The following is a 12,046-nucleotide window of genomic DNA, read 5'->3' on the forward strand; positions in this document are numbered from 1 at the left end:
AAAAAAAATAAATAAAACCCAGTGAGTATTAGTAAGTGTTTAGTAAATATTCAAGATTCACGTTCTGAGATGGTTATAAAAATAACCTTCCTGCAATGTTCTTAAAAACATGGTTTGCGTTACAATTATTAGAAAATTAGACGCCATTAGGACGTTTCTCACAGAAGTTCAAAACACTAATGTGGAAACGTTGTGGTATTGTGATGCAGAGTTATTGTCACCACCACAAAGTCTATTATTTTCCAATCACAGCATACCTCAATGTGATTGATGTCTCCTATGTACGTTTTATCCTTTAATAGTTACATCTATTCTCGTGGGAAGTCCTTGACACACTTAGTTCACATATTGTCACTTACAGAGCACTAGCAGCTACAAGCAGATATCCCCTTATCAGCCTCTCTTTTTTTTCTCTCTCTCTTCTTCTTAAAGCTAAAAAATATATTAATAAGAAACCAGGAAGTGGAAACTCCATTTTGTCTTCAAAAGAGAGGGAAAAAAAATAGAGGTGAAGGGAATGACTATCGATAGCTGCCATATCGTAAGTGATAACAGGAACGAACTTGTTTTGAAGATGATCTCGAGCAGTAAATGGAACTATAAACAAATAATAATAAAAAAAAGTCTGTTATGGCATTCTGTACGAAATAAAAATGGTAATTGTTGGGAGGTTTCTGTGGTGTTAAAGGAATAAAACAATTCAGGACACGCCGTTTGGTCACACCGCTCTATAGTTGATTATTTTCCTATAACGACGTGGTTCTATTATGTACTGTCTCACAGCTCTTCATTGTGTAACCTGGGGGTTTTGTCCCATCATTGTCCTTCAGGCTTGAGGCAGATCTCAGTCCCTGAGCATCTCATTGGCTCATTCAGGAGAAGAGAGGACAAGAGAGGACGAGAGAAGAAAAGAGAAACGTCCTCCAGGAGACAGATTTGGCAGTGTAATGATGAAAACTATGATATTCAGGAGGAGGTTGTTCTCCTGGCACTGGTTTACCAGGTTCTTTAATCTCCTCTAGGTAGGCCTTCTTGTCGTTCTCAGATATCAGGCCCACCACAACAGTGTAACAAGAATGTATGAGAAAACATGATAAAGTGTCCTCTAGGAAGTCTTACAGTGGAGAAAATGAGTTCTAGTTCTCCCTAGGGTGCCTCTATGTGTGAGAAAACATGACGCAGTGCCCTACAGACACAGTGCCCTATGTGTAAGAAATGTGATGAAGTGCCCTCTAGGGTACCCTTCCTGTCGAAGCCTCTAGTCTTTCGTACATACACGAAAATGAAAAGAAATGCCCTCTAGGTGCTCCCACTCCTGCCTTTTTAATCTTTCCGCCCCTCCCTCGCAGACAGCCGGCGTCCACCACTGCCATCGACGCAATTGTTCAGGAGGCTGCCATTGATGCCTCGTCCTGTACTTTTTGTCATTGCGGAATTCTATCGTACAGCCGAACCTGCCCTCCCATCACTCACACACACATCTTCACACTATCTTATGTATGAAATCCAGTCTCTTTCTTCCTCCAGCGTGAGTCGACAGCAGTAGCCATGCTGAAGTAAGAGCCAGCGACAGAAACAAATGCATTTAAGAGCTCAGTGATGCCACTGCAGTGCCATGTCACACAGGGACACAGAGGCTTTTGCACCGAGGGTCAAAAGGCTGAGCTTTGAAAAGTAATGTGGACATCAATCTGTCATGCCAGTCCAATCCTGCACAAAGAGGAGAACAATACAACAAGAAAAAGAGAGCTCATGTACTGGAAGTGAGGTCAGTACAATGCACATGAAGATACAAAGCTGTCAAGGATGAGGCAGTGGGAAAGTGTCAGATACAAATAATCCTGTTTGTCTAGTTCAATTAAATAATGTAACTCTAAATGGATAAAAAGCGCCCTGTGTTATTTTCCTGCACATTTCTTACTTAATATGTTCAGTACAGCAGCCATTATCTACAGTGGGTTTATTGGAGGTACAGAAGTATTTGCACCTGGTCTTTCACTCATTCATTCATTCATTTGTTCGTTCATTCGTTCGTGCATTCATTCGTTCGATCAATCACCCGTTCATTCATTCATTCATTTGCTCGTTCGATCATTCGTTCATTCATCCGTTCATTCATTCATCCATCCATCCATCCGTTCATTCATTCATTCGTTTGTTCGTTCATTCATTCATTCGTTTGTTCGTTCATTCGTTCAATCAATCGTTCGTTCATTCATTCGTCCGTTCAGTCATTCATTCATCCATCCATCCGTTCATTCATTCATCCGTTTGTTCGTTCATTCATTCATCCGTTCATTCATCCGTTCATTCATCCGTTCATTCATTCATCCATCCGTTCATTCATTCATCCGTTTGTTCGTTCATTCATTCATCCGTTCATTCATCCGTTCATTCATCCGTTCATTCATTCATCCATCCATCCATCCGTTCATTCATTCATCCGTTTGTTCGTTCATTCATTCATCCATCCATCCATCCGTTCATTCATTCGTTTGTTCGTTCATTCGTTCAATCAATCGTTCGTTCATTCATTCGTCCATTCAGTCATTCATTCATCCATCCATCCATCCATCCGTTCATTCATTCATTCGTTTGTTCGTTCATTCATTCATCCGTTCATTCATTCATCCATCCATCCACCCGTTCATTCATTCGTTTGTTCGTTCATTCGTTCAATCAATCGTTCGTTCATTCATTCGTCCGTTCAGTCATTCATTCATCCATCCATCCGTTCATTCATCCATCCGTTTGTTCGTTCGATTGTTCATTCATTCATCCATTCATTCATCCATCCATCCGTTCATTCAATCATCCGTTTGTTTGTTCATTCGTTTGATCAATCGTTCGTTCATTCAATCATTCGTTTGTTCGTTCATTCGTTCGATCAATCGTTCGTTCAATCATTCATTCGTCCGTTCATTCATTCATTCGTTCATTGACTGTTTTATAAGGGAATGAATGAATGAATCCACCCATATGTTTAAGGAACAACATTTATTTACATACATATTTATTTATGTGTTTGTTTGTCGATTGCTTGTCAGTTAGTTAATTAATTAGTTTATGAGCAAATGAAATCAGGCCAAATGCTCAATGAAACGTATTTATTTATTTGTTTATTTATTCATTTGTTAGTCGGTTAGGCAATTATTTAACGAGCAAATGAATCTGCCCAAATCTTCAAGGAACAACACTTATTAAGTTTATTTGGCTGAGTGTGTGCGTGTGTGTGTGTGTGTGTGTGTGTGTGCGTGGGCACATGGGGTAATGTGCGTGGGCTAATGTGTTTTTTTTTGCATCAGCTGCCTTAATTGAATATAAATATCAGTGCACATGGATCATTTCACTATCCCGTGTGATGCTTTTTTGGACGGGGAAAGAAATGAAATGTTAGTAATGTTTTTACATAAGCGCTCTGTGTGTGTGTGTGGGTGTGGGTGTGTGTGTGTGAGCGTGTGAATGTGTCTGTCCTTACAAGGATAGAAGCATCTGATAGATGAGGACATCTGCTGGTTTGCAAATTGTGTGATTGTTTTTTGTTTGTTTGTTTTTTTTCCCAACAAACTGCACTTTTTTTATTAGTTTTTTTAAAATAAAAAATAAATAAATAAACAAATAAATAAATAAATAAAGAACAACACAAAGTCTCTTCATGTGCTCGGTCCCAAATGCTAGACTCTGTGTCTAGTTAGTGTTCTTTGTTGCTGCTGCTTCTGCGCTACAATTCTTAGAACTTTATAATAACTACCTCACAAAAGGTTCACGCCGCATGGCTCTGGACTCGATATACACCTGCGTCCATTTTCATTTGCTTTAATGATCGAGGTTTGGATGAGTTTTGGTGCTAATTCAGCTAAGTCCTTGTAACACTATAGATCGCATAAGTGGGTAATAATGACTGCTTCTTGGAAATTTAAGTTCATTTAAGCAACCTTTGTTTATTTAAGCCCCTCGTAGGGATCTCTGCTACATCCGAAGGTGGTGGATAGACATCTGTTCAGAGTGTTAACGCTTTACCATATGATCAGCCATACAGTACAGGTTTATTCCACAGAAGGCATAACAGCTGGTACATTTATTGGCAAACTGGAACATAGAAGGTAGCAAAAGCCTTATTTTCTTTTACATCGTCTTCCTATGGAGACTATAACCGAGGAGATGAAGGAGATACCAACTTCTATTGGCATGCAAAATGCTTCTTACCGCACGTCTAATGCATATTAATGATCTTCTTTATGAATATTAATGAGTTACGTGTGGTGTCGGTCCATCATTTAATGACTTACCGTCATTTCCAGCGATCGGACATTCTTGCCGAGCTTGTGCCATTTTGTTTGTCCTAATATTAGTGCTGCTCCTTTGCACAAAAATCCAAAATACTCCACGTGAAGACATTCCTCACTGCAAAACGAATAAACTGATACGGATGCCAACAATTCTTATCTTTGGAAGCCGTGCTAGCCTGTTTCTACCAGCCGGCCCTGCGGTATCCATATTTCATGGGAGCTTACGTTATCTAGCACACCTTTCGACGCTCTAGAGGCCAAAATTCTCTCACTCGGCCGTATATTTTGCACACCCTTGTTTTGCATCTTTTAGAGCAGACTACAGAAAATCACCATGAACCGCCTGATGAAATGGGTTTCAATGATTCTGAATTCCCAATGAAGGGCTTGTGTAATGATGCTGAACATCAGCATAGGACCGACTGACTTAGCGAAATGACTGCGCGCTACTTCGGAACTCGTAATAAAGGAATTGTAGGAATAGCTGTGCCGGGACTAATTCTAGGGTTTTAAGTAACAATGAACGTGCATAATTGGTGTTTTAGTATGCAGTATAGTTTGTTTGAAAAGCCTCCGTCACTGTTCGAAACAACTAAGCGGCTGTTTCAAAGGATTCCTAGCTGGAGATTTGAAGGCTTAATGAAGAACTCTCACTTACTGTAGATTTGTCTTTAGTACTGCATGAACAGAGGATTTAGAAATAAACAAATAAAAACATGCAATTCCATCCGTGTGATTTGTAAAGCATGTTAAACAACAAACAAAGCAACTTTACTTATTCATCCAGATGTAGACTTGGATCCTCAATGCAGCCAGAGGTGAGGAAAACCTCACCGAGATAACATGAGGAAGAAACCTTAAGAGGAACAGACTCCTAATCGAACCCATCTCTCCTGGGTGAAACCCTGGTCTATAGGGACTTTTCACAATTCTATTCCAATAAAAAGCTAGAACGTAGTAAAGCAACAAATCCTAAACAATGATTCATCAGATTTATCTACAGAATCCAGGTGAAACGATTGACTGAAGCAAGGGTGAGACTTGAGCATATACTGTTTGGGGGACGTTCAGATGTTTGGAGTATCCATGTAGGACCATGTAGTCCTAAAAAAATGCAGAAGCAGAGCATCAAGCCTAGAGAGAGAGAGAGAAAGAGAGAGGAAAGTGCAATAGACGTATCAGTACAGTGAAAATGTGGTAGGATTTCATCAGATCTCAACTGGAATGGGAGAAAATCCCTGTTATTGATAGCATACATAATTCATGACGTCTTGGACTGATTGCGCTTTGCTGCTTCTGATTCCAAAGTCTTGATTACATGATCAGGTTCACTCATGACAGAGCTATACATTTAGAGATATACATTAATCCTTCACTTCTGACGCATAAGGTTACATTGATCTTTGGATTCATAAGGAAAATGTAAAACGTCCTTTATATTGTATACAGGAGTTGTACAAATCCCAATGATGCCATAGTTATCCATGAGAGTCCAAGAGAGCAAATTTGGCCATGCTCTCTGGGAGGGAGGGGCATACGGTCATTTCCCTTTCAATCACAGCGACACTAGCCAATCGTGTATGCGGAAAAGGGCGTATAGCGCCATCGTCTGAGCAGGTGGAAATAATGTGGTTGGCTGGCTTGAAGTGTTTTGGAGGTAGTATCTGTTAGCCTTGACCTGTCCTGGTTAATAGATCGATAGCGGAGATCTGGTTAGTGGGTTGGAATTGGCCAAGAAAAAAATTTACTATGTATATCCGTGTTTTCATTTTAACCCAAAGTGTGCACGGCGTAAAATGGAAGTATTCATTTTAAGACGTTTTATTCAGTTATTTATTATTTGTTGCTTGTACTGTACACCGCATCATTTGCCGGCCATTTTCTAAATCAGTTGGTTCGGATTTCCCGAAATATAAATAAACTCGTAGCTTAATTTAAACCACAACAATCTCACAAACGATTACTAAGGATGAATAAATAAACACCGTCAACGCATCGTTTATGATGATGTTCATGAGTGTAGTCTTCCTTTATCTAGCAAGCTTAATATCTGGCAGCTCACGCACATGAAAGTAACAAAAGAAGAAAAAAAAAAATGTCTTGATGCCATTAAGAAAGTTAAAACCATGTGTGAAGCTAGCTAGGTAGCGTTACGGTGTCCTAAAAAACAAACAAACAAAAAAACAGAGGCTCCAAACAAAGGGTTTTATACTGTGCTGAATTAACATTAGATAGCCTCTATCTACTTGCAGGCAAGTTAGCTTGCTAGCTAGTTAGCTAGCTAGCCTGTGACGATGTATCTTCAAGGTAATACCTAGCAGATAGCTAGCCAGCTAATCTACCTGGTCAGCTAGATTGAATTTGTAGTTTAAATTTTTTTAAAAAAATGACATGTGAGCTTGCTGTTAGAGCTGAACATTTTTTTTATGATAATAAATGGATTCAGGCTTCCTCTGTGGCTAGCCGTGCTGTTTCTGGATTAGCAATGACGTATGGCACTGCAACAGTTCTGACTCCAACCCGTCCTTCCTCTGATTGGTCTCCTGATAGAACCAATCATAGGCTATCCAATGCTGACTCCTTGGAGTGCCTCCTAGCATCTGTATTTGTATCTGGGTTAGAACATCATCTGTTTATTCGGAATAATACCGTATATGTTTGTATATTAACATATCAGCATTCAGATACATCCCTCGGGAACATGTTAGTGCGTCCACAGCTTTCACTTCCTGTCATTTCTGTTACAGCTACGTGAATAGCTTGGTCTTTTAGCTTGCTTGGACACTTGTTTACCCTCCTGGATTTTTGTCCTTCCTTCCAAATAGCAAGAGGAAATTAAAACTGGTGTACAGTACATTCATTAAAGTTTAAGAAGTTGGGTGAATATGAGATAGGGCTGATGCTCATTAGTGCAGGTTCAGAGGCTCGGCTTTGTTTTCAGTCTGCAGATGAAAAGCGCAGACTCCTAACCGAGAAACCTTTTTTTTTTTTTTTTTTTTAACTTCCATTCATTTTTGTTATGCCTGCTGAAAAATAATTTTGACCTTACATGGTCACCAAATTATATTCATTGTGTGTGTGTGTGTGTGTGTGTGTGTGTGTGTAGGCCTGTATAATATCATAAGGAAATGCATATCCGAGGCTGTGTTTTAGCTCTTTGATGTTACTTCCAGGCTTCCAGCTTTGAGCTTTGAGAGAGATGGTGAGACTGAGAGAGACTGTGTGTCTCGAAATCCTGCCTGAAAAATAACTCCTGCAAGCATATGCGAAATTAGTTCATTTGGTACCTTTGGTGCTGTTTTTATATAGCATAAAAGCTTTTGATGAATAGCCGTTTTTGAAGGAAAGATATTTGGAAAAAGAATAACATTTTACTTGCATTGCTTATTTTCGTTTCTGGTTGTTAAGAGAACAGTGTGTGTGTTTCTGCTTCTGCTTCTAACTGGAGCTTTTTGTTCCTTAGGTTTTATGCCATTACGCGGTTTGATACTCGGCAGACTTGGGCCGAGACGCGTCATGTGACGTCATCACGACGTGCGTTCAGCCAAAGAGCTCTTCGATTCACGTGCGTCGAACATGTGTACGGCTAAAAGGTCTCGTTTTGCAACAAACATCACCATGAAAGGCCATGCAAAACTATTTTCTGCGATTGCAATTTCGCCAATTCGAGTAGTTTGCCGCAAAAAAGCACACACACGCACAAAAAAAAAAACACGCTACAAATTGCATCGCATTATCTGAATAAAGCGGCAGCAAAATCAAGCGTTTTTACCCGCAACAATCACACAAAAACTCCTGCATGGACTGATTAAATTTCTGGTTTTCACAATATCTCAAGATTGAGTGGTTGAACGTTTGTAAGATTTATATGGAATTATCACTGTAGCCGGCAGATGAAAGATCACAGCAAGGTCAAATGTCTGAAATGGTTTATCTTCACTAGCTTCCTTCCGGTTCGAGGGATATTTTAAGGGTATTTGAGGCGTACAAATTAGTAACGAGGAGGACTCCTTGGAGAAAGCTTCATCATATCAAAGATTACAACCTGTTTGTGTTAAATGTCTGCTATACACACCATTGCATAACTTGTTGCTATAGAAACCATAGCGCATTATTAGAACGAGTGTATCGATATAGATCCATGATTTGCGGCTGCGTTACTGTCAGAGGTGGGGGGCATGATGGCTTAGGGGTTGGCATGTTTGCCTCGCATCTCTGGGGTTGGGGATTCAAATCCAGTTATCCAGTTGCATGCCCTGCCGGTGCTTTGGGGGTTTCCTCTGGGTACTCTGGTTTCCTTCCACTGATTGGCATTATCAAATTGTCCGTAATGTGTGTTTGTGTGTGTGTTTGTGTGTGTGTGTGATTTCCCTGGGAGTTTCCTGGGATAAGCTCCAGCCTCCCCCACAACCTTGTGTAGGATAAGCGGAGTGGAGAATGAATGGACGGACTACTGTCAGAGGTGTTGTTGTAGCACCTTCGGACCAATCAGAATCAAGACTACACTGTGGTATATTTTAAATGACGGGAACAAATATCCCGTTTTGACTGCAAACCTTTCCATTTCCACGATATCCCTGATAGGTATCAATCAAATCAATCGATCAATAGGAGATGCCTACACTGCTTTGCTCTTACATCATCCGTAATATTTACTTTAGAAATGCCACAAAATATTATCCATTCTGTCAAAAAATCTTTCTCTAAACCAGAGAAAGTTGAATATAATCCTTAAAGCCTTGGAGATATTATGGGTTGGGTTTGTTTCCTTTGAAGCAGTATGATGTAACCTTTTCAAAATCATCCTCATGGTTTATAAAATATGTCCTCGTCTTTAAAGTTAAAGGTCACTTTTCTATTTGAGATGCAGAATTAAAGTCAGGTCTCGATGCCTGTGCGTTTCTGGACTTTAATGAATAGGTTTCTATATTATTGAGGGACATTATGAACATGAGTGGTGCAGTAGCGTAGTCTTGCCAACCTCACTGCTCTTATGAATGATTATGTGAATGTGTGTGATGGACTAGAGTCTCATTCATTCCTGCATCACTGTATTCCAGCCTGACCCCCAGTGCTCCCGGGACAGGCTCCGGCTCCACCTCAACCCTGAGCAGGAAAAAGCACTTAAGAAGATGAACGAAGAAATGACTGAAGAAACGAAAAAACAACAGTATTATTACAAATTCTATGTATTTTAGCAGAGCTCCTTTGTCTACCTAACCTCAGGGCCACGGTGGCTTAGTGATTAGCACGTTCACCTCACACCTCCAGAGTTGAGGGTTCGAATCCCACCACTGCCCTGTGTGTGTGGAGTTTGCATGTTCTCCACAAACTCAGAGTTTCCTCCGGTTTCCTCCCCCAGTCCAAAGACATGCATGGTGGGTCGATTGGCGTGTCCAAACTGTCTGTAGTGTATGAACGGGTGTGTGAATATGTATGTGATCGTGCCCTGCGATGGATTGTCCAGGGTGTCCCCCGCCCTGTTCCCCATGCACCCTGGTATAGGCTCCAGGTTCCCCGTGACCCGATAGGATAAGCGGTATAGAAGATGGATGGATGGATGGATGAGTAACCTACTTAGTATTTATCACCACGGAGCAAAAGAGAAACATGTTTCAGTTCAGGAACGTATGTTGTTTTTCCTTTATATAAGTATTCAACCCACTGTAGTATCCCACAGTATTCTATAGTAACTCTAATATTTAAAACACTGTAGAAATGACGTTTGTACACTACTGGAGAACTGACTAGTGAATGGATAAAGTGTAGGAAATATTATAATATACCGCAATCTACTACAGTTTACGGCAGTAAATCCTAGAGTATACTCGATACGTTTACTGCGAATGCTCTTCCCCGTCTGTTCCCTTGTGTTAACACGTTTTCCTCTTTGTTCATTTGTGAACACCTCTTCGCTCTTTGTTCCCCTGTTAACACCTTGTTCTCTTTGTTCCTCTGTGTCGTACCTCTTCCAAACCAGGTACAGACAGATAAATCCCCCTCACCATTTGAGCGTTCCTTGGTCTCCCCGGATACCACTTGTGAGCATTTACATACCTTCCCGAACAACATCTGCTTGCGTACCATGACTTCCTGAATACCATATATGGAGTTGTTTGTCTCTTACATGGATTTGCTTCCTGTTAAATATGTCATGTATGCTGTAGTATACATTAACAAAGTGTAGTAAATACTATTATATAGTACGCTGTACAGTTTACTATAGTAAATACTACAGTATACCACATTATTTATTCACGCGGGTCAGACTGAGGTCTGGGCTTTGACCGGGCCACTCTGGCACATTCAAGTTCTTGGAGCGTGACCACACCAGTGTAGATCGAAATCTCTTGCAAACAGGAAGAGTTTTTTTTATAATGGGATTAACCTGAAACGCATCTACAGAACCTAGTACTACAACCACCATGCGTCAGTGTGGAGATGCTGTTCTCGGGGTAATAATCAATGTCGGGTTTCTACCAAACTTGCGCTTTTTACAAAGGCCAAAAAAAGTTTCATTTTGGACTCATCGGAGCAGGAAACTTTTCTTCCCCACATGTTTGCTGAGGGATTTATTCATGTATTTATTTGAAATAATGGCGTGCTTCTCACCTGCCTCCCACTGATGCCCTCCTTACTCGTTCACTGACGTTTGGTGGATGGCCTCCTCTAGGAAGAATCGCAGTTGCGCCATATCCTTTTGAGCTCTTTATGACTTCTGTTGGTGACAGAACACAGAACTTAATTAGCCGTTTTACAGTAACGGAGGTCCAGTCAAGTCAATTTCACTTCCGGGTTGTGACAGTACAACATAATGTTTGATTGCGAGAAGACTGTGCATAAGTATTCACCCCTGTTGGAGTGAAATTAGTTTTGACGCAACATATGTATGCAGGGTCTGGTCATAAAACATAACCTAAATTTTATACATCCAACAGAGTGAGATTAAATCGATTTATTTAAATAAATAAATAAATAAACAACGGAAAGGATATGACATAACCGTAACTCCACTAAAATGGGTTACTGGATAAAGAGAGGATTCTTCAAAGAATCAACCAAGAAGACAAGAGCAACACTGAACATAATGCTACCACCACCGTGCTTCGCTATGGGGATGGTGTTTCTCAGTGGGAAAGCATTGTTGGGTTTTTTTCCTTTGTGCCAACACCTAAAAGTTCACTTCTGGTCTCATTAGATCTTTGGTAAATCCCACTTTTTGTATTTTTTGGTTGATCGATTTATGCGAAATGCAACCATCATACTTCACTCTTAAGATTTATGCCTAGGATAACTCCTATTCCTCACTTAATGCCACTTTGAGAGAACATTTATAAGACAATTTTCCACCCGGTGTTTAACTTTTTTTTGTCGTCTAAACTTGTATGATTCATTTATTTGAAATAAAACTATTCTCAAAAGCTTTATAAGTACCGGTGCAGACAGAGGAAAAAAAAACAAAAAAAAAACTTTTCAAAAGTTTCCTAAAAGTGTTCAGACTGAGTTGGAGTGAACACATCTTTGTGTTTCTGTCAAAAAAATATATATCCACAGTACGATGTCAAAACATGACGTTTCAGCAACGTTAAGGCCACTACGGGCCCGCAGTATCAAACGGATGAATTCAGTTGAACGATACCTGATCTATCTGTGATGTTATGACTGAGGGCTGCTCAAAAGGTTCCTTCAGGAGGTAAGTTGGAAACATTGGAGTGCCTTTGGGAAATTCTTTATTTTTAGTTCAGAAAAGAAGTAGT

This window comes from Ictalurus furcatus, chromosome 6, assembly GCF_023375685.1.
Source record: "Ictalurus furcatus strain D&B chromosome 6, Billie_1.0, whole genome shotgun sequence".
In the NCBI taxonomy this organism is placed as follows: Eukaryota; Metazoa; Chordata; class Actinopteri; order Siluriformes; family Ictaluridae; genus Ictalurus; species Ictalurus furcatus.